The sequence below is a fragment of the Schistocerca serialis genome, chromosome 2 (genome assembly GCF_023864345.2).
Source record: "Schistocerca serialis cubense isolate TAMUIC-IGC-003099 chromosome 2, iqSchSeri2.2, whole genome shotgun sequence".
NCBI lineage: Eukaryota > Metazoa > Arthropoda > Insecta > Orthoptera > Acrididae > Schistocerca > Schistocerca serialis.
In genome coordinates, this window is record NC_064639.1 from 484415401 (window position 1) to 484440122 (window position 24722).

Sequence of the window (24722 nt, forward strand, 5' to 3'; positions counted from 1 at the left end):
TAGATTATATAATGGTAAGACAGAGATTTAGCAGCCAGGTTTTAAATTGTAAGACATTTCCAGGGGCAGATGTGGACTCTTGCACAGGATAGCGTGGAGAGCTGCATCAAACCGGTCTCAGGACTGCAGACCACAACAACAACAACAAGTTTTGAGACGATAAAATGTCCATCACACGCTCACAGCTGTAAGGTTGTGCTGAGATGAGCAGTGATGAGCCACACAAAGTTTTGAAAGACCGTATAGTGGTTCTCATTCTTAGGAATACTGAATTGCAAGGACAGCTACAAGCAAAACAGGAGCCGTTCTCTGCTCGAAAAGCTACATTGAGGCAGACCCTGATGATTCTGTACAGAACATTGACGGCTCTTACTTTGCTCCACTGCCCAGTGCAGCTACTTTCAATCTGCCATTTTCAGGGAAGGCGTCTGATAATGTTGCCACATTTCTGAAAAATGTTCAAGATTTAGCCGAATCTGTTCGTTAACCGACAAGTTTCAGTTAAAAATTGCATGTCTATAGTTGACAGAATACACAAGAACTTATATAGCATCAGTTCTGAAGTATTTGCGATGGGGTTATCTGACGGATACTACAACAAAAAAAGCGTCAGTTTTTAATGACAAAGGTGTTCATCCTTCCCCGGCGGACAAGGGAAGATTTTGAAGTTTTTGCCGACTGCGTATGAACTGTTTTATATCATACTTGTATCCTGATGTCACCCCTGGAGAAAATGACGTCCTACTTGAAGAGGCAAAGGTAAGGGCTTTAGATACAATTATTAAGGGAATAAACCCACAAATTGTCAGAGAAATAAAATTTCAGTCACCCCTTTATCTACAAGAGGCCATGCCCTCATACTACTTCTGTAGATAATGACTTCCACCACATGTACACAAGAGGGACAAATTGTAGGCACCGAAAGCATTGAGAAGACACTGCCGACCAGTGTCTTGTCCCTTGTTGTTTCGACTGTACGGAGAGTGGCCAGTTAACTGTAGACTGCAGCCGTTCACGCAATAGTCAGAGGCGAGTCAGTGAAGGATATCAGCGATTTCTGGATTCAAGAAGTAAAACAAGGTATGGAGTGAGAAACGGGATGGAGGCTTGTATCGTCAATGCTACGAGCTCCCAGTAGAAACTGTCAATATCGTTAGTTAGGATTAGTTGACATGGCAATGATGATTGTAAGACGCAACACTGAAGGAAGACCGTTTAATATTTCAGTAGACATGGATGCACAGATGGGCCTACTACTTTTACCCCTTTGTGATGAGCAAACATGAAAGTTGCCTTACTTTTGTATCAGTTGACTAGGAACAGAAACTTGTTTATCCCTTGCAGTATTGATATGGAGATTAGTGCAGGGAAAAATAATTTTGGCGTGGAAGTGCTTAGGACAGTAGAACAGGATTTTGGTGTCATTACTGCGAATTATTTCCTACGCCACTTTCAGGTAGCTTTTTACTCTCGGTTGCAAATTGTCCAATCTGGTGACTCACTGCATAATTCTCGAGTCTATGCAAAATTACATATCAATGCACACTCACAGCCAATGTCTGTAATTCCTTTGTGAACATATCACAGTGCTGAAAGCCAGCGCCCCTTGAACTGTACATGATGGAACGGGGAAAGTTCTCTGAATTTTCAGAGCCTGTAGAAAATATATTTCTGCTCGATCCATTACTCAAAATTTCACTTAAAAGGAGGGTGTTGTAGATCTGAAATCATAAATGGAGAACTCTTACAAGAGAGAGCAGCATAGGATACTGAATGATTTCAGATGGGAGCAAACAAGTTTTCGGAAACTGTGAAAGAACACAGAAAGTCATCTGTGAGAAATCAGAAAACATGCCAACTGGGTATTTCCATGCAATTCAGCCACTTCTTTGTAACCAGTTCAAAGAAAATTAATGCATTTTTCAGAAACAGGCAGAATCCTCAGTATTGAAGCAATTTGTGTGGCTATTCGAAGAAGTCAATGTGTACTGTTGAGTCCTACGGAACATGAAATACCGCCAAAGAATGCACAGCCAATGGGACAGAAGCCTTACCATAATCCTTACCATTTGTAATTAGTTTTAAACAAAAGCATTTAACAACAATTACATCCAATAATAATTTAGTCTCCCTCTAGCCCTCCTCGCCTATTGTCATAACAACTAAGAAAACCGTCAATGGAGAATAACCTTACCACCTCTGTAGACATGCGGGTAAGAAATTGTGTAACCACTCCAGACACATATCCAGTCACTCACATTGGTCAAATGGTTGACCTCTTGAGAAATTGCAGATACTTCACCACATGAATTTGAAGTTGGGTTGTTATAAAACATCAATATCTCATCAGTACAAGTTTATATGCCAACTAGCTCTGCAGATGACGAAGAAATTGAAGAAATGTACGAGGAGATAAAAGAAATTATTCAAATAGTGAAGGGAGACGAAAATTTAATAGTCATGGGTAACTGGAATTCGGTAGTAGGAAAAGGAAGAGAAGGAAACGTAGTAAGTGATTATGGATTGGGGGGAAGAAAAGAAAGAGGAAGCCGTCTGGTAGAATTATGCACAGAGCATAACTTTAGCATAGCTAACACTTGGTTCAAGAATCACAGAAGAAGGTTGTATACATGGAAGAAGCCTGGAGATACTGACAGGTATCAGAAAAGCCGTCTGGTAGAATTATGCACAGAGCATAACTTTAGCATAGCTAACACTTGGTTCAAGAATCACAGAAGAAGGTTGTATACATGGAAGAAGCCTGGAGATACTGACAGGTATCAGAAAGATTAAATAATGGTAAGACAGAGATTTAGGAACCAGGTTTTAAATTATAAGACATTTCCAGGGGCAGATGTGGATTCTGACCACAATCTATTGGTTATGAACTGTAGATTAAAACTGAAGAAACTGCAAAAAGGGTGGGAATTTAAGGAGATGGGACCTGGATAAACTGACTAAATCAGAGGTTGTACAGAGTTTCAGAGAGAGCATAATAGAAATATTGACAGGAATGGGGGAAAGTAATACAGTAGAAGAAGAATGGGTAGCTTTGAGGGATGAAGTAGTGAAGGCAGCAGAGGATCAAGTAGGTAAAAAGACGAGGGCTGGTAGAAATCCTTGGGTAACAAAAGAAATATTGAATTTAATTCACGAAAGGAGAAAACATAAAAATGCAATAAATGAAGCAGGCAAAAAGGAATAAGCAGGGATGGCTAGAGGACAAATGTAACGATGTAGACACTTATCTCACTAGGGGTAAGATAGATACTGCTTACAGGAAAATTAAAGAGACGTTTGGAGAAAAGAGAACGACTTGTATGAATATCAAGAGCTCAGATGAAAACCCAGTTCTAAGCAAAGAAGGGAAGGCAGGAAGGTGGAAGGAGTATATAGAGTGTCTATACAAGGGTGATGTACTTGAGGACAGTATTATGGAAATGGAAGAGGATGTAGATGAAGATGAAATGGGAGATATGATACTGCGTGAAGAGTTCGACAGAGCACTGAAAGACTTGAGTCGAAACAAGGCCCCGGAAATAGACAACATTCCATTAGAATTCCTGACAGCCTTGGCAGAGCCAGTCCTGACAAAACTCTACCATCTGGTGAGCAAGATGTATGAGACAGGCGAAATACCCTCAGACTTCAAGAAGAATATAATAATTCCAATCCCAAAGAAAGCAGACAATGCGAAAATTACCTAACTATCAGTTTAATAAGTTACAGCTGCAAAATACTAACGCGAATTCTTTACAGACGAATGGAAAAACTGGTTGAAGCGGACCTCGGGGAAGATCAGTTTGGATTCCGTAGAAATACTGGAACACTTGAGGCAATACTGACCTTATGACTCACCTTAGAAGAAAGATTAAGGAAAGGCAAACCTACATTCCTAGCATTTGTAGACTTAGAGAAAGCTTTTGACAATGTTGACTGGAATACTGTCGTTCAAATTCTGAAGGTGGCAGGGGTAAAATACAGGGAGCGACAGGCTATTTACAATTTGTACAGAAACCAGATGGCAGTTATAAGAGTCGAGGGGCATGAAAGGGTAACAGTGGTTGGGAAGGGAGTGAGACAGGGTTGTAGCCTCTCCTGGACGTTATTCAATCTGTATATTGAGCAAAGAGTAAAGGAAACGAAAGAAAAATTCGGAGTAGGTATTAAAATCCATGGAGAAGAAATAAAAGCTTTGAGGTTCGCCGATGACATTGTAATTCTGTCGGAGGCAGCAAAGGACTTGGAAGAGCACTTGCACGGAATGGACAGTGTCATGAAAGGAGGGTATCAAATGAACATCAACAAAAGCAAAACGAGGATAATGCAATGTAATCGAATTAAGTCAGGTGATGCTGAGGGAATTAGATTAGAAAATGAGACACTTAAAGTAGTAAAGGAGTTTTGCTATTAGGGGAGCAAAATAACGATGAAGATCGAAGCAGAGAGGATATAAAATGTAGACTGGAAATGGCAAGGAAAGCGTTTCTGAAGAAGAGGAATTTGTTAACATCGAGTATAGATTTAAGTGTCAGGAAGTCGTTTCTGACAGTATTTGTATGCAGTGTAGGCATGTATGGAAGTGAAACGTGGACGATAAATAGTTTAGACAAGAAGAGAATAGAAGCTTTCGAAATCTGGTGCTACAGAAGAATGCTGAAGATTAGATGGGTAGATCACATAACTAATGAGGAGGTATTGAATAGGATTGGGGAGAAGAGGAGTTTGTGGCACAATTGACTAGAAGAAGGGATCGGTTGACAGGACATGTTCTTGACAGGACATGTTCTGATGCATCAATTTAGTATTGGAGGGCAGCGTGGAGGGTAAAAATCGTAGAGGGAGACCAAGAGATGAATACACTAAGCAGATTCAGAAGGATGTAGGCTGCAATAGGTACTGGGAGATGAAGAAGCTTGCACAAGATAGAGTAGCATGGAGAGCTGCATCAAACCAGTCTCTGGACTGAAGACCAGAACGACAACAACATCTCATCAGGATAGACCAAAGACAGCATTTGTCATTTGTGGGCTATATAAGTTTCTAAGACAGCCTTTTAGTTTAAGAAATGCACCTGCTATTTTTCAAATGTTTACAGATTTACTATTGCATCGATTGAAAGCCACTATATGCTTAAAAATGGCTCTGAGCACTATGGGACTTAACATCTGAGGTCATCAGTCCCCTAGAATTTAGAACTACTTAAACCTAACTAACCTAAATTCATCACACACATCCATGCTTGAGGCAGGATTCGAACCTGCGACCACAGCGGTCGCGTGGCTCCCGACTGTAGCGCCTAGAACCGTTCGGCCACACCGGCCGGCACTATATGCTTATTATATCTTCAAGATATCATTGTCTTTTCAAGCATAATCAAGGAGCATGCAGAAGTTAAGGACTGTTAGATCTACACGGTGATAACTTATGTTTAAAACTGGAGAAACAATCTTTTGTGAGGTCTCAGGTTACAGTACCTCAGATATATTAGAAGGGCTGAGGATGTTAATCTGGGTCCAGCTCCCACTGAGGCAGATGGTAATTTTCCTATACGAAAGATGCAAGAGAACTACAGTCATAACTGAGTGTTCATAATTATTACTGCATATTCATGCGAGGTAATTCCCCTATCACAAAACATTGACTACTGTTCAATAGGATCACTGAATGTGACGTGACGATGAAACAATTTAGACTTTGAACAAAATCTCTCATACACATTTATATCGACTTTGAAAAGCAATTCAGTATGTCATGGCATGCTAGAGATTGTGCCATAGGCCGTGTTTTAAGTCTGGAGCGAGATGTTATTGAGTAACCACTTCGTCACGCATCCTGTCTGCTTAACAAAGAAGAAACTAATTACAGTGTAACTAAAAAAAATTGTTGGCTGTGGCATTCAGTGACTTTAACTACTACCTTTATGGTAGATGTTTCGCAGTAGTCACAGATCATGCCGCTTTATTGTGGCTTTTAAATTTAAAATACTCGACTCGCTGACTGATACAAAGCGCCTTAAAGCTTAATGAGTATGGTTATGAGGTCCATTACAAATCTGACAAGTCACACCGAGATGGTGAAATACGGGAACAAGATGAAGACCGTCAACAGCTCGCTTCACTACGGAAATTGGTGTCTGAAGAGGTGTTTTGTATCACGAAACTGCCTGAGCAAATCGATTAGTAATGTTAAAGGCAATTCAGCACCATATTATGACACAATGTCACAAAAGCATTCTAGCTTGTCCTAATGGGCAGCAGGCAACCAATACTCCAGTAATAATGAGACAGTGGTGTAGGGATCGACAACATGACATTGAAGATTACGTTTGTGGTTATATTTCTCGTGTATAACGAGCAAAACAGACTAAGTCCTGAAGTCCACAGCAAACATTATGTCTCTCAGATCCTTTGAAATAATTGTTGGGCATCACACGATCGTTTGTGTTAATGCAGCTGCATTACAAATGTCTTCAGTAGTTTTAAACGTTTTTTAACTGCTGCACTTAAAAATGGACGACAACAACTTTCCATTCCAAGGCGAATGTAAAAGTTGAGTGCGTGCATAAAACCATAACTAAGATGCCTCTATGTTATTTCAATAAAACTCACTACGACTGGGTTCAGAACTTGTTGCATCAGCCTATGGTAGCAGAACTAATGATCCGACTATGCAGTCACTATATGAGGTCTTGTGCGGATAAACTGTGGTAGATAAGGCGACTGGAGACCGCATATAGAACGGGGGGGGGGGGGGGGGGATGCGACCAGTTCTTGAGTACCGATCGAGTGTTTCGGATCCGTACCAGGTCGGATTGAAGGAAGATATCGAAGCAATTGAGAGGTGAGCTGCTACATTTGTTACCGGTAGGTTCGAATAACACGTAAGTGTTGTGGAGATGCCTTGGGAACTCAAATGCGAATCCCTGGAGGGAAGGCGACGTTCTTTTCGAGAAACAATACTGAGAAAATTTAGAGAACCGGCACTTGAAATTGAGTGACAAACGATTCTACTGCTGCCAACATACATTGCGCGTAAGGTCCACGAAGGTAAGATACGAGAATTTAGGGCTCATACTGAGGCATACAGACAGTCTTTAATTTTTTTTAAATGAACGCACCACCATTTGACTCAATCACTTGAAAATGGCATAAAAGGCCGAAACCTGGGTCGTAATTAAATAAACAACAATACGGACAAATGGCGGTGTGATATATAAAAGCCAGCCGTTGTGGCCGAGCAGTTCTAGGCGCTTTAGTCTGGAACCGCGCGACAGCTACGGTCGCAGGTTCGAATCCTGACTCGGGCATGGATGGGTGTGATGTCCTTAGGTTAGTTAGGTTTTAGTAGTTCTAAGTTCTAGGGGCCTGATGATCTCAGATGTTAAGCCCCATAGTGGTCAGAGCCATTTGAACGATTCGATATATAAAAAAAATTATTGTATTACTGTTGCTCAACAACATCAAAAACTATAGACAGTCGTTTTTCCCTCGCTTTATTTACAAGTGCAACAGGAAATGAAGTGACTAGTAGTGGTACAAAATCAAATGTGTGAGAAATCTTATGGGACTTAACAGCTAAGGTCATCAGTCCCTAAGCTTGCACACTACTTAACCTAAATTATCCTAAGGACAAACACACACACACCCGTGCTCGAGGGAGGACTCGAATCTTCGCCGGGATCAGCCGCACAGTCCATGACTGCAGCGTCTTAGACCGCTCGGCGTAGTGGTTCAGGGTAGGCGTCGCTGCACACCGTACGGTGGCTTGCGGAGTATCTATATAGCTGTAGGTGTAGAAAAGATGAGCTCCAATGTCGAAATTGAAGAGTTTTCAGCGGTTACTGATTCAAGCGATGTTTTGAAAAGAGTGGAGTAGACTAATTCTAGGCCAACTGCCAGGTGGATAAATAGGGGTAATAAAGTTGCAGTCTTGCCACCCTATCGACATCGGGTCTGAGTCTTATTGAGAAATCAGTCAATCAGAGATGGATAAACTGTGATATTCCCCAATCCTGTGAGGACCCACGCCATATTTTATAGTTTAGATTACATATGGAAGCTAAATTTCAATTAGCAGACAGCGTAGTGTCATACAACTCGATAGGCTAACGCCATATTGCAGTCATTTGACACTGTCACCAGTTGTAATTTCTATTGATTTTCCATGAGCCAGTCTAGTACCTCAAAGGGAATTAAAGGGAGTAAAAAGCTTACACTCCCAGCGTCCCATTGATAATCGTTGCGTTCTAAACCCGTGTTTGAATTACGATCAGGAGATTGAGTCCCGTTCCTTACAAAGGGCGTTTTGCTGACTTAAGATGTTTTAAATCGCAGATACACTGCTTTCTTTATACCTGCCTTGAATGCATGCAGTTTTATTGTGCTCACTGAGCAGCCTGTCATACATCAAAAAGTTTCTTGCAGTCACTAACCACCCTGGTAGTAGAACACTAATAATACATGACGCTGCACACGGGTCATAACATACGTTATGCAAGGCCACACAAATACGGCCATCGGCAGCTACCACATGTTGGAATTCAATAACGATAAAAACCGCACTGCGGTTTGTCTGCGACTCCACAGAGCTGCACGGATAAAAATTAAAAGTACTTTCCAACATTCATGAGTTCAGCTGCTGTCATTTGCTGTCATGCTCTTTTATCGGTGCATCTGACGACTTCCTACGACACATCATAATCTATAAGTTGTGGAGCAGCAACCACAGAAAGTTCAAGCAGATATAGCATTCCTTCAGTTTCTTTTTCGTGGCATGGTCAACCCTATCTACCGCCATCTTTCTTATCTTCTCATGACCACTACAATTTGATAGACTACGAGTCTTTTCATCCCTGCAGCAAGTCCGTAACTGCTGAAGAGCAGTATATTCAGTGCGTTTGGTTCCCACTGTTACTAAGATGGAGAGATACACCACTGTTCATTCCAACGATCTTGAGTTTTTTGCAGTTAGCAGTTAGCAGTTAGCAGTTACCCTAATCTTACACCACTGATACAGTCCTAGTCCTGTCTTCTTCTGCCTCAAGACTGGATCTACACTACTGGCCATTAAAATTGCTACACCAGGAAGATGACGTGCCACAGACGCGAAATTTAACCGACAGGAATAAGATGCTGTGATATGCAAATGATTAGCTTTTCAGAGCATTCACACAAGGTTGGCGCCGGTGGCGACACCTTCAACGTGCTGACATGAGAAAAGTTTCCAACCGACTTCTCAAACACGAACAGGAGTTCACAGGCGTTGCCTAGTGAAACATTGTTGTGATGCCTCCTGTAAGGAGGGGAAATTCGTACCATTATGTTTCCGACTTTGATAAAGGTCGGATTGTAGCCTATCGCGACTGCGGTTTATCGTATCGCTACATTGCTGCTCCCGTTGGTCGAGATCCAATGACTGTTAGCAGAATATGGACTCGGTGGGTTCAGGAGGGTAATACGGAACGCCGTGTTGGATCCCAACGGCCTCGTATCACTAGCAGTCGAAATGACAGGCATCTTATCCGCATGGCTGTAACAGATCGTGCAGCCACGTCTCGATCCCTGAGTCAACAGATGGGGACGTTTGCAAGACAACAACCATCTCCACGAACAGTTCGACGACGTTTGCAGCAGCATGGACTATCAGCTCGGAGACCATGGCTGCGGTTACCCTTGATGCTGCATCACAGACAGGAGTGCCTGCGATGGTGTACTCAAGGACGAACCTGGGTGCACGAATGACAAAACGTCATTTTTTCGGATGAATCCAGGTTCTGTTTAAAGCATCATGATGGTCGCATCCGTGTTTGGCGACATCGCGGTGAACGCACACTGGAAGCGTGTATTCGTCATCGCCATACTGGCGTATCACCCGGCGTGATGGTATGGGGTGCCATTGGTTACTCGTCCCGGTCACCTCTCGTTCGCATTGACGGCACTTTGAACAGTGGACGTTACATTTCAGATGTGTTACGACCCGTGGCTGTACCCTTCATTCGATCCCTGCGAAACCGTACATTTCAGCAAGATAACGCACGACCGCATGTTACAGGTCCTGTATAGGCCTTTCTGGATACAGAAAATGTTCGACTGCTGCCCTGGTCAGCACATTCTCCAGATCTCTCACCAATTGAAAATGTCTGGTCAATGGTGGCCGAGCAACCTGCTCGTCACAATACGCCAGTCACTACTCTTGATGAACTGTGGTATCGTGTTGAAGCTACATGGGCAGCTGTACCTGTACACGCCATCCAAGCTCTGTTTGACTCAATGCCAGAGGTGGATGTTCTGGGTATTGATTTCTCAGGATCTATGCACCCAAACTGCGTGAAAATGTAATCACATGTCAGTTCTAGAATAATATATTTGTCCAATGAATACCCGTTTATCATCTGCAATTTTAGTGGCCAGTGGTGCATAACCTTAGCCATCATTCCATATTGCAGTATTATGGCTCCCTTCATTCTGATATCACACAGTTTTAGTTTCAGCAGCTTTGTTGCCAGTAGAGGCCTCCTCGTTCTCATCCAACACATGACTGTGGAGGTCAGTACACAAATCATTCTACTGCAACTTTGCGCAACCACGTCCCCTGTAAAAAATATCTGTTCTCTGTAGATTCCTCACTTGTGTCCTAAGTGGAGCATGGGATCGAAAAACAAAAATGCAACGTTTTTGCTTTCAGAAAAACTGCTGCAAGATGAACACGTAGTCACACCCTGTTAAAACCTTGCTTAAAACAGCACTATCGCCAGTGTACCCTTTTAATCCTATATTATAAAACTCTACTTAGTCACACCACTAGTTCTGTTCCTCTTAGAGCGGTACTCATCAAACATTCTTGGTCATGGGCCAATATTGTCTTCGTGTGGTGGCACTTCGGGCCGCATATGTACCGATCTTATCGTTAAAACCTAAATAAATTGGAACGTTACCAGCGGCCGAAGACTTCTGGCATAAGAATTCACCCTCATTCTGCCAACGATCTTGTCAAAGAGGGTAGAGGAGCAGACAGAGGTTGAGGGCATTCTCTTGTCCTTCGAGGGCGGAACTGCCACTAAAGGCGGAAGAATCAGCATGATGATGCAGAAGGCAATGGAAACCACTACATTAAAGACATATAGCGTGTATTCACAAGATACATCGCCTGTAACTGAAAAAGTGTCATGAAGTGTTCATTCGCAAGAGATTCCGTAGTAGTTCCCCATTCGGATCTACAGGAGGGTGGAGGTGATCACGAGAAATAGATTGATTAACTGACGAAAAAATAGCATTCTACGAGTCGGGGCGTGGAATTTCAGAAGTTTGAAAGTGGTAGGAAAGCTAGAAAATCTGAAAAGGGAAATGCAATGTCTCAATCTAGTTATAATGGGAGTCAGTGAAGTGATACGGAAAGAAGACGAGCATTTCTGGCCATCACCGGAAAACGGTATTATGGAAGTAGGATTCGTTATGAATAGGAAGGTAGGACAGAAAGTGAGTTAATGTGAACAGTTCAGTGATAGGGTGGTTCTCATCAGAATCCACAGCAAACCATATCGACAACAATAGTTCAAGTATACATTTGGACGTCGCAAACTCAAAATGGAGAGATAGAGGAAGTATATGGGTACTGAATGCGTAAAGGAATATGAAAATCTAATAGTCATGGAGGAATGGAATGTAGTTGTAGGGGAAGGAGTACCAGAAAGGGTTACAGGTTGGTGTTAGACATGACATGGAGGAAAGACTAAGTGAGTTCTGCAATAAATATTCGTTAGTGATAGCTAATACTCTGTTCAAGAAACACAAGAGGAGGGGATATACTTGGTAAAGGCTGGGAGTCAGGGGAAGACTTCAGGTAGATTACATCGTGGCCAGGCAGGGATCTCGAAATTAGATGCTGGACTGTAATGCATACCAGGATGCAGATAAATACTCAGGTCACAATTTAGTAATTATGAAGAGTAAGCTGAAGTTTAAGAGACTAGTCAGGAAGAATCAATAGGCAAAGAAGTGGGATACGGCAGTACTAAGGAATGGAGAGATACGTTTGAAGTTCTCTAACGCTATTGATACGGCGATAAGGAATAGCTCAGTAGCCATTCCAGTTGAAGAGGAATGGACATCTCTAAAAAGGGCAAGCACGGAAGTTGGAAAGAAAAACCTAGGCACAAAGAAATTAACTGCAAAGAAACCATTGGAACAGAAGAAATATTTCAGGTAATCGATGAAAGAAGGAAGTACAAAGGATTTCAGGAACACAGAAACACAAGTCACTTAGGAATGAAATAAATAGGAAGCACAGGGAAGCTAAGGTGAAATGGCTGCATGAAAAATGTGAAGGAATAGAAGAACTTACTCAGCATGTATAAAAGTTACTACAACATTCGGTGACATTAAAAGCAAGAGTGGAAACATTGAGAGTGTAATGAGTATTCCACTGTTAAACGCAGAGGATAGAGCGCATAGTTGGAAAGAGTACACCGAAGGCCTCTACGAGGGGGTAAACATATCTGTTGTGACTGAAGAAGAAACATTATTCGATAGGGATGAGATAGGGAATCCGATAATAGAAACAGAATTTAAAAGAGCATTGGAAGACTAAAATTCTAAAGTCATTGGGAGAAATGGCAACAAAACGACTATTCATGTTGGTGTAGAAACTGTGAGTCTGGCGATATACTAGTCGAATTTCGGTAAAACATCATCCACACAATTCCGACGACTGTAAGAGCCGACAAGTGGGAGCATTATCGCATCTTAACAGCTCATGCATCCAAGCTGCTGACAGGAATAATATACAGAAAAATAGAAAACAAAATTGAGGATAAATTAGATGGCGATCAGTTTGGCTTTAGGAAAGGCAAATGTATCAGAGAGGCAGTTCTGAGGTTGCGATTGATAATGAAAGCAAGCCTGAAGAAAAAATAAGACACATTCACAGGATTTGTCGACCTGGAAAAAGCGTTCGACAATGTAAAATGGTGTAGAATGTTCGAAATTCTGAGAAAAATAGGGGTAAGCTGTAGGGAGAGACGGGTAATATACAATATGTACAACAGCCAAGAGGGAATAATAAGAGTGGACGACCAAGAACAAAGTGCTCGGATTAAAAAGGATGTAACACAGGGGTGTAGTCTTTCACTCCTATTGTTCAGTATGTACATAGAAGAAGCAATTATTGAAATAAAAAAAGGTTCAGGAGCGGAATTAAAATTCAAGGTAAAAGGATGTCAGTGATACGATTTGCTGATGACATTACTTTCCTGAGAGAAAGTAAAAAAGTATTACATGATTAAGTGAAGAAGAATTACATGATCTGCTGAATGGAATAACAATCTAATGAGTACAGAATACGGACTGAGAGTAAATCGAAGAAAGGGGAAAGAAATGAGAAGTAGCAGAATTGAGGACAGCGAGAAACTTAACATCAGGATTGATGGTCGCGAATTAGGCGAAGTTAAGTAATGCTGCTACCTAGGCAGCACAATAACTAATAACGGACGGAGAAAGGAGACTAGCACTGGTAAATAGGGCATTCCTGGCCAACAGAAGTCTATCAGTATCGAACATAGACCTCAATTTGAGGAAGAAGTTTCTAAGAATGTACGTTTGGAACACAGCATTCTAAGGTAGTGAAACATGAGCAGCGAGAAAACCGAACAAGAAGAGGATCGAAGCAATTGAGATGGTGCTACCGATGAATGTTGAAAACTACGTGGACTGATAAGGTAAGGAATGAGGAGGTTCCGTGCAGAATCGGAGAGAAAAAGACGGTGTGGCAAACTCTGTGGAGAAGAAGAGACAGAATGGTAGGACATCTGTTAAGACACCAAGTAATAACTTCTATAGTACAAGAGGATTTTGTAGAGGGTAAAAACCGTAGAGGAAAGCAGAGATTGTAATACATCCAGCAAATAATTGAGAACGTAGATGGCAAGTGACACAGCGAGTTGAAGAGCTTGATACAGGAGAGAAATTGGTGGTGGTGGCGGGGGCGGGGGGGGGGGGGGGGGGAGTGCACACCAAATCAGTCAGATAAGTAATGAGACGGAAAAAAGAAAAGAAAGGAAAAAAGCCTCCAGTAGACTTGCTATAGTAACGATTGGCCGCCGGCCCCCATGTACACATAATCAAAAGTCGGTAAGATGTGGAACATTTCGTGTAGACTCTCCTGTGTTTCAGGTTGCTACCAGCCTCAGCGGCCCCAAAGTTGTATCACTGTTACATCGACCTGAAAGTTAATGCACTGTAACTGCCGGACGAAGTGTTGTTGTGTGGCTGGTCTGAGCGGACGATTAATTTTACTTACATTTATTATGTGATATGAGAGACGATCACAAATGATTACTAAATGTTTCGAAAGTCATTTCTCCTCTACACACTGTGTCGTGTAACAACATCCTTAATTTGATTTCACATTGCTTACTACATATACTTACAGCATTTGAAGATGATCTTCCTTGTAATGTGCATTCATTAATACGTCGAAATTGCTGGTAAACTTCTGCGTTATTTGATACTGAAACAGCTGAGAAAAACTGAACGTATTCAGTTTTCTCTTTACTTATTCTGGTCATTTCTAAACTGACACACAATATTTTAGCGCAACGCAATATGACTTTTAATAATCCCCACAAAAGAATAGCCCTGACTGACAATAACCTACCCTCCATGAATCACTTACCTCACCAAAATCTTCTTTACTCGAACTACTGGAATACAGCGAGTGCCAATACTGCCAGCTAAATAAAAGATTCTAACTACTGAAGGCACTAACTACTGATAGGCGTATAGTCAGCAAATGAAAGATTTTGATAGAGAACAAACGATGTATTTACCTTTTTCTGACGGACACACGTCCAGATCGTCCGCTCATATTAACATCTCAAAACTCTAGCATCTCTCTCCCCATATCTACCAGTGCTGGCGGCTCACCTCCAATTGCCCAACGCTACGCGCTGTTCAAGTCAACTGCCCAACAGTACACTAACGAATAATCCAACAAAGAGTCCAACCACAGCAATTTTAATACAGAGCGTAGCGTGGCGTCACCAACATAAGAACCTAAAGAGCCTACTTACAACGTGCTACTACCGTGTCAAAATTTACGCTTAGCAGCTCATCGGTACGAGTACCATTCACCCATCAGTTGTCAGTACTGGAAGACAATCAATGAACCACTCTTCCTCTTACATTCTCTTATAACCTCCTCCTTCCTAATCGGCCTACTGGATTGCGATATAGCTGACTATGATCGCATATACCTAAATGAAACTTCGGAGTGAGTAAGGCTATCGTTACCGAAGGAAAATAACACCGGTTAGTCGGAGGAAAGTGTACAACACACCCTTCTTAAGGAAGAATCTATTCTAAACTTAAGCTAAATACTGATGGTAATTTTGAAGTGGGTGGAATATAGCGCAATCGCTCACGAACCACATGGGGAGGAATAGGGTATCACGTAATATTTAATACAAAAAATACTGGTAATACAAAGAAAATACTGATTAGCTAAAAAATGGGGTAATTAAACGGTCGCTAGCCCACTAGGGCAATGAATCTCCAGAACCTTAAGAAAGCTAATGGCAAAGAAATTTAAGCAAATAATCACTGGTGTGGCAAGAGAAGGTTGTCACGCTTTTCCACAACACAAGACTTCACGAGAAAATAAATGAATCAGAAATCATTGGATTTGCAGTTACTTACTCTGAAATACTAAATTTTGAAAGTAAAATTAAATGGAGTTACTGGTTAAATAAATGTAACCAAAGGTTTGTTATGTAAAAAAATTACTTCCAGTAATCTAAGTGTAACGTAATCAAAAATTTAGAAAAAAGCAAGCAGTTTACTTTTGATTATTGAAAGAATGAATTAAAGATACTTTAAGCTAATGAGCAACTGATTTTACTTTTAATATAACAACAATGAGATACATACCAAGCCAGCAGAAGTCACTCGCTAATTAAATATAGAATAAATGAAATGTGCAAATGGTTCAAATGGCTCTGAGCACTATGGGACTTAACATCTGAGGTCATCAGTCCCCTAGACGTAGATCTACTTAAACCTAACTAACCTAAGGACATCACACACATCCATGCCCTGTGCAGGATTCGAACCTGCGACCGTAGCAGCAGCGCGGTCCCGGACTGAAGCGCCTAGAACCGCTCGGTTACAATGACGACTCAGGTGCCTTACTAGTTTTAACTATTGCAGGTTATTACTCAAGTCAGTCGTACTTTGTGAAAGAAATATCTCTGGGTAATGCCTATGTAAGTTAATAGTTTTTCACTTAACAGCGTTACGATGTTTTAGCTGTGCGGCCCCAGTCGTCTCCAGAGCCAGGGATAATTACGGGACAGGCAATAGTTAGAACTGCAGCTTCCTCCGCCTGTCCACTCCTTCCGTGTTCTCAATACACGCGGGTTGACGAATTAGGTACTCCTACACTGGTGCGTTCATAGCTGCTCACCGCGTCTTCATGAGCGTCCAACAAACACTTCCGCACTCTTTCATGACTCAAGCTACTCTGCCTCCTCTCTGCTCGCATCGCGACAGAGACTCTCCATACGCCAAGATAAACAACGGCACAGCTACTGATATTTCTTTGTTGCTATCGATACATTTAAATAAAGTTCTCTTGGCTATTACCCAGCAATTTACAATATTTTCATTATTTTTTCAATCATTCATACACAGTCAGAAATAAATACACTATTACATTCATTACATACTAAATATAGTTTCTGTAATAAAGCTTACAGATTCAGAATCAGAAGTACAGAACAAGTTATCAACAGATATTAAACGGCGAAAAATTTTGAATGGTTCAGTAGGTATTTTTATCTGCATTTTCGGTATTCCGCTCTTCCCAGCAGTGGCCACACGACTTATCCCGCTGCCCCTCACTAAGTGGCCAAATTTACTTCGCTCACGGCCGAATTCAAAAAATGGTTCAAATGGCTCTGAGCACTATGGGACTCAACTGCTGAGGTCATTAGTCCCCTAGAACTTAGAACTAGTTAAACCTAACTAACCTAAGGACATCACAAACATCCATGCCCGAGGCAGGATTCGAACCTGCGACCGTAGCGGTCTTGCGGTTCCAGACTGCAGCGCCTTTAACCGCACCACCAACGTCAACTGAACTGAAACACCTCCTAAAACATTTCTGTCTCTGTAAGTATTTTGTGTGTAATTACAGTTCTTATAAAGCTATTATCGTTAGCTGACTTTTTTGACTTGGTTGTTAGTTGCAAGATACATATTATTATAAAATACGGCTCGTAAGGGAAACTCTCCAACGCATTCCCCTGAGATTTTGTGGTAAGATGGCCCAGTGGATAGCGTATCAAAAACTGAATACAGATCAAGTATGAAAACAAGAAGAAGGTGTAATGAACTGTGAAAAAAGAAGCAAAACATAAACAGTGAAATGTCCAGGCTCTAGATGTGCAAGATCGAGCAAATTGCAAGAGCTACTGCGCCGTGGTTGTGTGGTCACGGTGTTGGACTTCAAAGCGAGAGGTGCCTATTTAAACCACCCTCTTTTTTCACAAAATTATAGACTGTCCGTCCGGTGATTGACGTGTCTGTTCAATGTATTCGAACTGGTGTCAGTATCGTGGTGTAACGTCCATTTGCAACAGTGAGGTGTAAGGAAGGGACCTACAGACGTTCGTATCTCCTATTTGTACTATACAAGTACTACATGTTATGACTCTCGCGTCCCGTTTTGGAAGTTTTGTCTGTTGCATTCCTTTGTTGCGACATAGTTCACACCCGTTTACTTGTTATTTTCATTTCTGTGAGACATCTACGCAGCATCTCACCTGCTCTCACTATTTATGAAGTTCACTTGTGACAGTAATATATTCTTACTACATGACCATATTCTATAACCAGTGTACAGTATGAAAACTGCCGAGGCTACAGAAGAAGAACAAACAGGTCAAATGACTGGACGGAAAATTCATAATTTTGTGAAAAAGAAATGTGGCACAAGGGAGTTTCTGAACACGGATCTTCCGCTTTGCCGTCCAACACCGCGACCACACAGCCACTACACAATTCGCTCGATGTTGCACATCTTGAACTTGGACGATCCACCGTTTCTGTTTTGCTACTTTCTCCACAGTTCAGTACACCTTCTTCCTGTTTTCATTCTTGACCGGCGTCCAGCTTTTGCCCGGCTATCCACTGGGCCATCTTATCACAAAAATTGAGGTGGGTGCAATGGGGAATTTCCCTTGTCAGATTTGCTGGCCAAATGAATACATGAGGTAGGCTGTATGCGGCCCGCGGGCTGCAGTTGACGATCGCTGCCTCTAAATCTTTTAACATTCCTGTCTCACCTGTCCAGCTTCAACGCCCACTGACGTCATGACCCGAGAGATGACCGTTACGTTATTTTCAGATTGTGTTATGGTAAGAAATTTCGTGCCATACGTGTACTGTTCGTCTTTGGTATTACGTTTTCCCCGTTGATGATACATTCTTCAGAGAAAGTGACAGTCTTCTTGGATATAGACCAGTTCTTTGTGGAATACGCTTATTGATTACTGTGTTGCCCAGGTGCAGAGTTTGTCAAATGCACTAAAGAGCCAAGTAAACTGGTACACCTGCCAAATATCGTGTAGGGCAACTGGGAGCATGCAGAAGTGCCGCAGCACTATGTGGAATGGACTCCACTAATGTCTGAAGTAATGCTGAAGGGAACTGACACCACGAATCCTGCAGGTCTGTCCATAAATCCGTAAGAGTACGAGGCGGTGGAGATCTCTTCACAACATCACGTTGCAAGGCATCCCAGATATGCTCGGTAATGTTCATGTCTGGGGAGTTTGGTGACCAGCAAAAGTGTTTAAACTCAGAAGATTATTCCCGAAGCCACTCTGCAGCAGTATGGGGTGTCGCATTGCCCTGCTGGAATTTCCCTAGTCCTTCGGAAAGCACAGTGGACATGAATCGATGCAGGTGACCAGACAGGATGCTTACTTGCCTGTCATCTGTCAGAGTCGTATCTAGACGTACTAGGAGACCCATATCACTCCAACTGCACACGCCCCACACCATAGCAGAACCTCCACCAAATTGAACTGTCCCCTGCTGACATACAGGGTCCATGGATTCATGAGGTTGACTCCGAAAGCCTATATCGACGATGAGTCGTTGACTGGTTCGCACGCTAACACTTGTTGATGGCCCAGCATTAAAATCTGCAGCAATTTGCGGAAGAGTTCAACTTCTGTCACGTTGAACGATTCTCTTATTCGTCGTTGGTCCCGTTCTTTAAGGATCTTTTTCCTGCCTCAGCGATGCCGGAGATTTGATGTTTTACCGGATTCATAATATTCAAGGTACACTCGTGAACTAGTCGTACGGGAAAATCCCCACTTCATCGCTACTTCTGAAATGCTGTGTCCCATCGCTCGTGCGCCGACTATAACACCACGTTTAAACTCACTTAAATCTCGAAAACTTGCCATTGTAGCAGCAGTAACTGATCTAACAACTGTGCCAGTCACTTGTTGTCTTATATAGGACTTGTCGACCGCAGCGACGTATTCTGCCTGTTTAGATATCTCTGTTTTTGAATATGCATGCCTATACCAGTTTCTTTGGCACTTCTGTGTATTATGTGGTGTACGTTAGTGACTTACCATGAATAGAGTTTGCCTGAATCTTGAGCCTGCAACCTTAAACTTTGTCCTTAGCCTGTAGGACAATATCAGGTACCCCAAATACGTATCTAATTTTATATTTCCCAATGTTTATGTTTCATATTGTGTTTACCACTTACTGAATTGTAAGAGGAGCGTCCCTCTCTACGGATTGAAGAATGTATGTTGCCAGTATATCATAGCAAGAACATAATTGCATGGCTGTTAATGATCAAATTTTAATCTGCATGTAAATCGTAACTGCTCTCACAATTATAACGCATGAGCAATGTATTTATTACAAATGAAAATTCATGCCAGATGATGTGATATTTTCATGGAATGATTTCTTTCTAGCTTGATGGTTCCTATTACACAGATAAGCCAAAAAAATATGACCACCGTCCAACCGTTCACCGGAAGTTGGATGCCGCCTGATGGCATTTCGGCAAGTGACGCAGTAACGAAAGTATGTAAGCGGTTCATACACGGCAAGCGAAGATTTGGGCTGCAAATTGGGAAATCCATTGAGATAAGCGACTTCGACAAAGGGCAGATCATTGTTACGCACAACCTGTGAACGGGTATCTCGAAAACGGTGAAGCTGGTCGAATGTTCACGAGCTGTCTGGTGACTGCTGGTGCCACGCTCTGAATCACATAGGTGCACCATGACCTCACTCAAACTGATAGTTCTTATCTCTAAACTGTCCCTTGTCCAGTATTTGCAAGACTGCAGGACTCAGTTCCCCACAGTTCTGCACGTCCTGCTGCTGTCAGCTTGAGGGAAAAGTCGCGAATCTGGGACAGGATGGCAGGGCATCTGTGAAGACATCAGGGAAGCGTCCTGGGACCTCTGCTGTTCCTGATCTATATAAATGACCTGGGTGACAATCTGAGCAGTTCTCTTAGGTTGTTCGCAGATGATGCTGTAATTTACCGTCTAGTAAGGTCATCCGAAGACCAGTATCAGTTGCAAAGCGATTTAGAAAAGATTGCTGTATGGTGTGCCAGGTGGCAGTTGACGCTAAATAACGAAAAGTGTGATGTGATCCACATGAGTTTCAAAAGAAATCCGTTGGAATTCGATTACTCCATAAATAGTATAATTCTCAAGGCTCTTAATTCAACTAAGTACCTGGTTGTAAAAATTACGAACAATTTCTGTTGGAAAGACCACATAGATAATATTGTGGGGAAGGCGAGCCAAAGGTTGCGTTTCATTGGCAGGACACTTAGAAGATGCAACAAGTCCACTAAAGAGACAGCTTACACTACACTCGTTCGTCTGTTAGAATATTGCTGCGCGCTGTGGGATCCTTACCAGGTGGGATTGACGGAGGACATCGAAAGGGTGCAAAACAGGGCAGCTCGTTTTGTATTATCACGTAATAGGGAGAGAGTGTGGCAGATATGATACGCGAGTTGGGATGGAAGTCATTAAAGCAAAGACGTTTTTCGTCGCGGCGAGATCTTTTTACGAAATTTCAGTCACCAACTTTCTCTTCCGAATGCGAAAATATTTTGTTGAGCCCAACCTACATAGGTAGGAATGATCATCAAAATAAAATAAGAGAAACCAGAGCTCGAACAGAAAGGTTTAGGTGTTCGCTTTTCCCGTGCGCTGTTCGGGATTGGAATGGTAGAGAGATAGTATGATTGTGGTTCGATTAACCCTCTGCCAAGCACTTAAATGTGAATTGCAGAGTAATCATGTAGAATAGCTTGCATGGTACTAGAGAGAACTATAGAAGGTAAAAACTGTACAGGAAGGTAGTGATTGGGATACATCCAGCAAATAATTGAGGACGCAGGTCGCAAGTGCTTCTCTGAGCTGAAAAGATGGACACGTGGCGGGCAGCATCAAACCAGTCAGAACACCGACAACTCAAAAAGAAAAGAGAAATAATTCAACAGCCTCTCTTTACAGCATCCATGTTCCATGTAAGTTAGAGACACTCCTATTTAATTAACTGAATTCACTGAGCTATCCATTGTGCGACACCTATAGTTAAATCCATGTGATACTATGAGGAGCGATCTATTTATCGGTAACATCACTCGATACAGATTACTCTGACACCCGCAGGCGTATGTCGATCGCTCAACCGTGACATCACACAGTAGATTACCTCATTGCTGTAGTTACAGACATCGCCAAAAGGGAATGGAACAAGGTCTGGGGTACTGAACGTCTGCACAACAGCATCCGGTACCAAAAAATCCATCCGCATTTGCCGAAGGCCCAAAGTTAGTGAAAAATTAGCTCTGAAATGCACCTCAGCTGGCACAGAAAACGAGAGAAGCTCTATAGACTCCGCCTTGTAGCGTCGGGCAGTGGGCCAGATACCTGAAAACATGGCCAAAATTTCAAAATCTGCTCAAATATGACCCAAATGGATATAATGGTGTTTCTCAATTGAAAAAACCCATATGGTGGATCCAATATGACGAAAAAACTCTAGAAAAATGAATGAAGTAGACAAAAAGTGTTTTTGGCCGTGATTTATAATATTGATTGTAAACTTTATTATAAAAATGCCTCTATTACTACCTTTATTATTAAAAATATAAACAAACATTGAAAGTTTTCGGTTTTCGACAGAGCTTCGCAGTCATCATGGCATCTTACGCTTTAAAATTTTTAAAATATTGGCCATCAGTGTTTGTAAGTCGCTTCACACTCCATATGCACTTTTCGTTACATTCCTACTGCTACCGCTATTATTACCAAGCCGATGTGTAGTGATCTTCATGGCAATGGGAAGTACATAAGCAATGTGAAGCGACTTGCAACACTGTTGGACAATACGATTAAAAGCTTTAAAGCATAAGATCCGATTATGGTTGTCGAAACCTGCCATCCATTAAGATGATTTTTTTAGTGAACTTGGCTTATGAAGGTTTCTTCTGTTATAATACACTGCATATCGCCCTCAGACTGACAACGTCACGAATATTTAAAATTTTATAAATCTTCTTAATCTTCTGCGTCTTGTTCCTTTCTGTTCTTCATTTTCATTTTCTTCTTCATCTTCTTCCTTACTGACTCTCGTAATCCTCTGTAGCAGGTACCGAGGGGGCAACAGCTTGCGACAGGACTTCCGAGAAAATCTTAGGCAATATTGTTTTTTAATTTGTTTGTTGATTCCTGTGCATATTCCGACAGCTGACCAAATGACAAAATTGGAGTAAATGTATTTTTTATTTTATAATAGCTTATTAACAGTGTTATAGGCATAACAATTGTATGAATATGTGTACATAAGTTTTTAATTCGCATTTTTGTAGAATTTTTAATTTTTATTTTCTAAGTGTAAAGAATGATATTTTGTAACTGTGGCATAAGAAACGGCACAAAGTCAGAGTTGCGGTTATCAGCTGAATTTTAAGGCTGTTTCGTGAACATACTAGAGCGTATATAAGGATGAAATGAAATAGAAAACGGAATGTCGCGGAATCTAAAACGCATCTCTTTCTTTTTGCTTGCGTTTCACAATTTCTTTGCTTGCATTCCGGTAAGAAGTTAATTAACAAAATAAATTTTTAATTAACAGTTAAATAATAAATTCTCGAATAGTCTGAATTCAAAAAAATACAGTCTGATTTTTCTGAGTAAAAAAATTTCATCCGAACGGCGCAGTTCTTTTCCAGTAAGGCCAGTTCGGCGCGTGACTCTAGCCAACGTATTAAAGGGAGATTCTTAACTCCAAACTCGTTTTTTTTCGATTTCTGGCTACGTTTCCAGGGTTCTGACCCACTGTGCAACACCATATTGCAAATGGAGAGTGATCCAAGATATCGTTCACATCTGTTTTGACTGCCCTCAATATAGAAGAGATCAGACTGACAGATTGTGGAGCTGGGCCGCTAAAATGAAGCACTTCCTTCTTATGTGTTACTCCTCTTGCTTACAAAGAATATATATACAGAATGTATTATAATTAATGGCGTAAACGCATACAGATGAAAGTACACGATACTAGAAGCAAAAAGTCTCAGTAAACGTAGGGTCGAAAATGCATACCTTAAGAGCTACGAGCAATTTTTCATCTTCGATACTGTGAAGAAAATCTCTTCTACTGCAAGCACTTTGCTTTCCACAGTTTGGGAAGTAGAAGTATGGACCAAAACAAGAAAAAAATATCCAGTAAACATTTGCTCTAAAATGCATACCTTAAAAGTTATGAGCAGTTGTTCATTAGAAGAGTTGTGTTTCCAAGTAGCTCTTAGATCTTAAGGTATGCATTTTAGAGCACATGTTTACTGAAAAATTTTTTTCTTGTTTTGGTCCATATTACCATTTTCCAAAATATGGAAAGCAAAGAGTTTTCAGTAGAAGAGATTTGCTTCATAGTATCGGTGGTCAGAAAATATGTGAAATGCTTGTAGGGATGTTACAGGGCAGGTTGTGCTGAGACATAAATGTTAAGAAAGAAATTCGATACGTTGCGCCGTTTCCGAGTTATTTAGCATTGAAGTTAGCCAATCAGATCGTCGCGCGCGTAAATTCAAGTTCCAGCTAACGAGACAAAGCACTCGTTGGGCAACACCGCCCCTGGCAGGCCGCTTGAATGTGAGAGCGCGACGCCCCGATTGGCTAACTTCAATGCTAAATCACTCGGAAACGGAGCAACGTATCGAATCTCTTTCTTAACATTTATGTCTCAGTATAATCTGCCCTGTAAGACCCCTACAAGCATTTCACACATTTTCTGACCACCCCCTATATATATATATATATATATATATATATATATATATATATATATATATATATATATATATGTGTGTGTGTGTGTGTGTGGTGTGTGTGTGTGTGTGTGTGTGTGTGTACTCGTGAGAGAGAGCCTGTGTACAGAGGTGTTTATTTCGATCTGACTGTTAACCTAAGAGAGCCCTGTCCAACGGACAGCCTGGCTGTCAGATTAAATGCTGAAGGACTTCTTCACTTTCTGGCACTTTCAATGCCGCTTTAAGCAACGCTTGTATCTGAAACAGATGCTGTTCTTCTGTAAGTAATTCCAATATGATGTGCAGTGGATGGGAAAAAGTCACAAGTTGTGATAAAATAA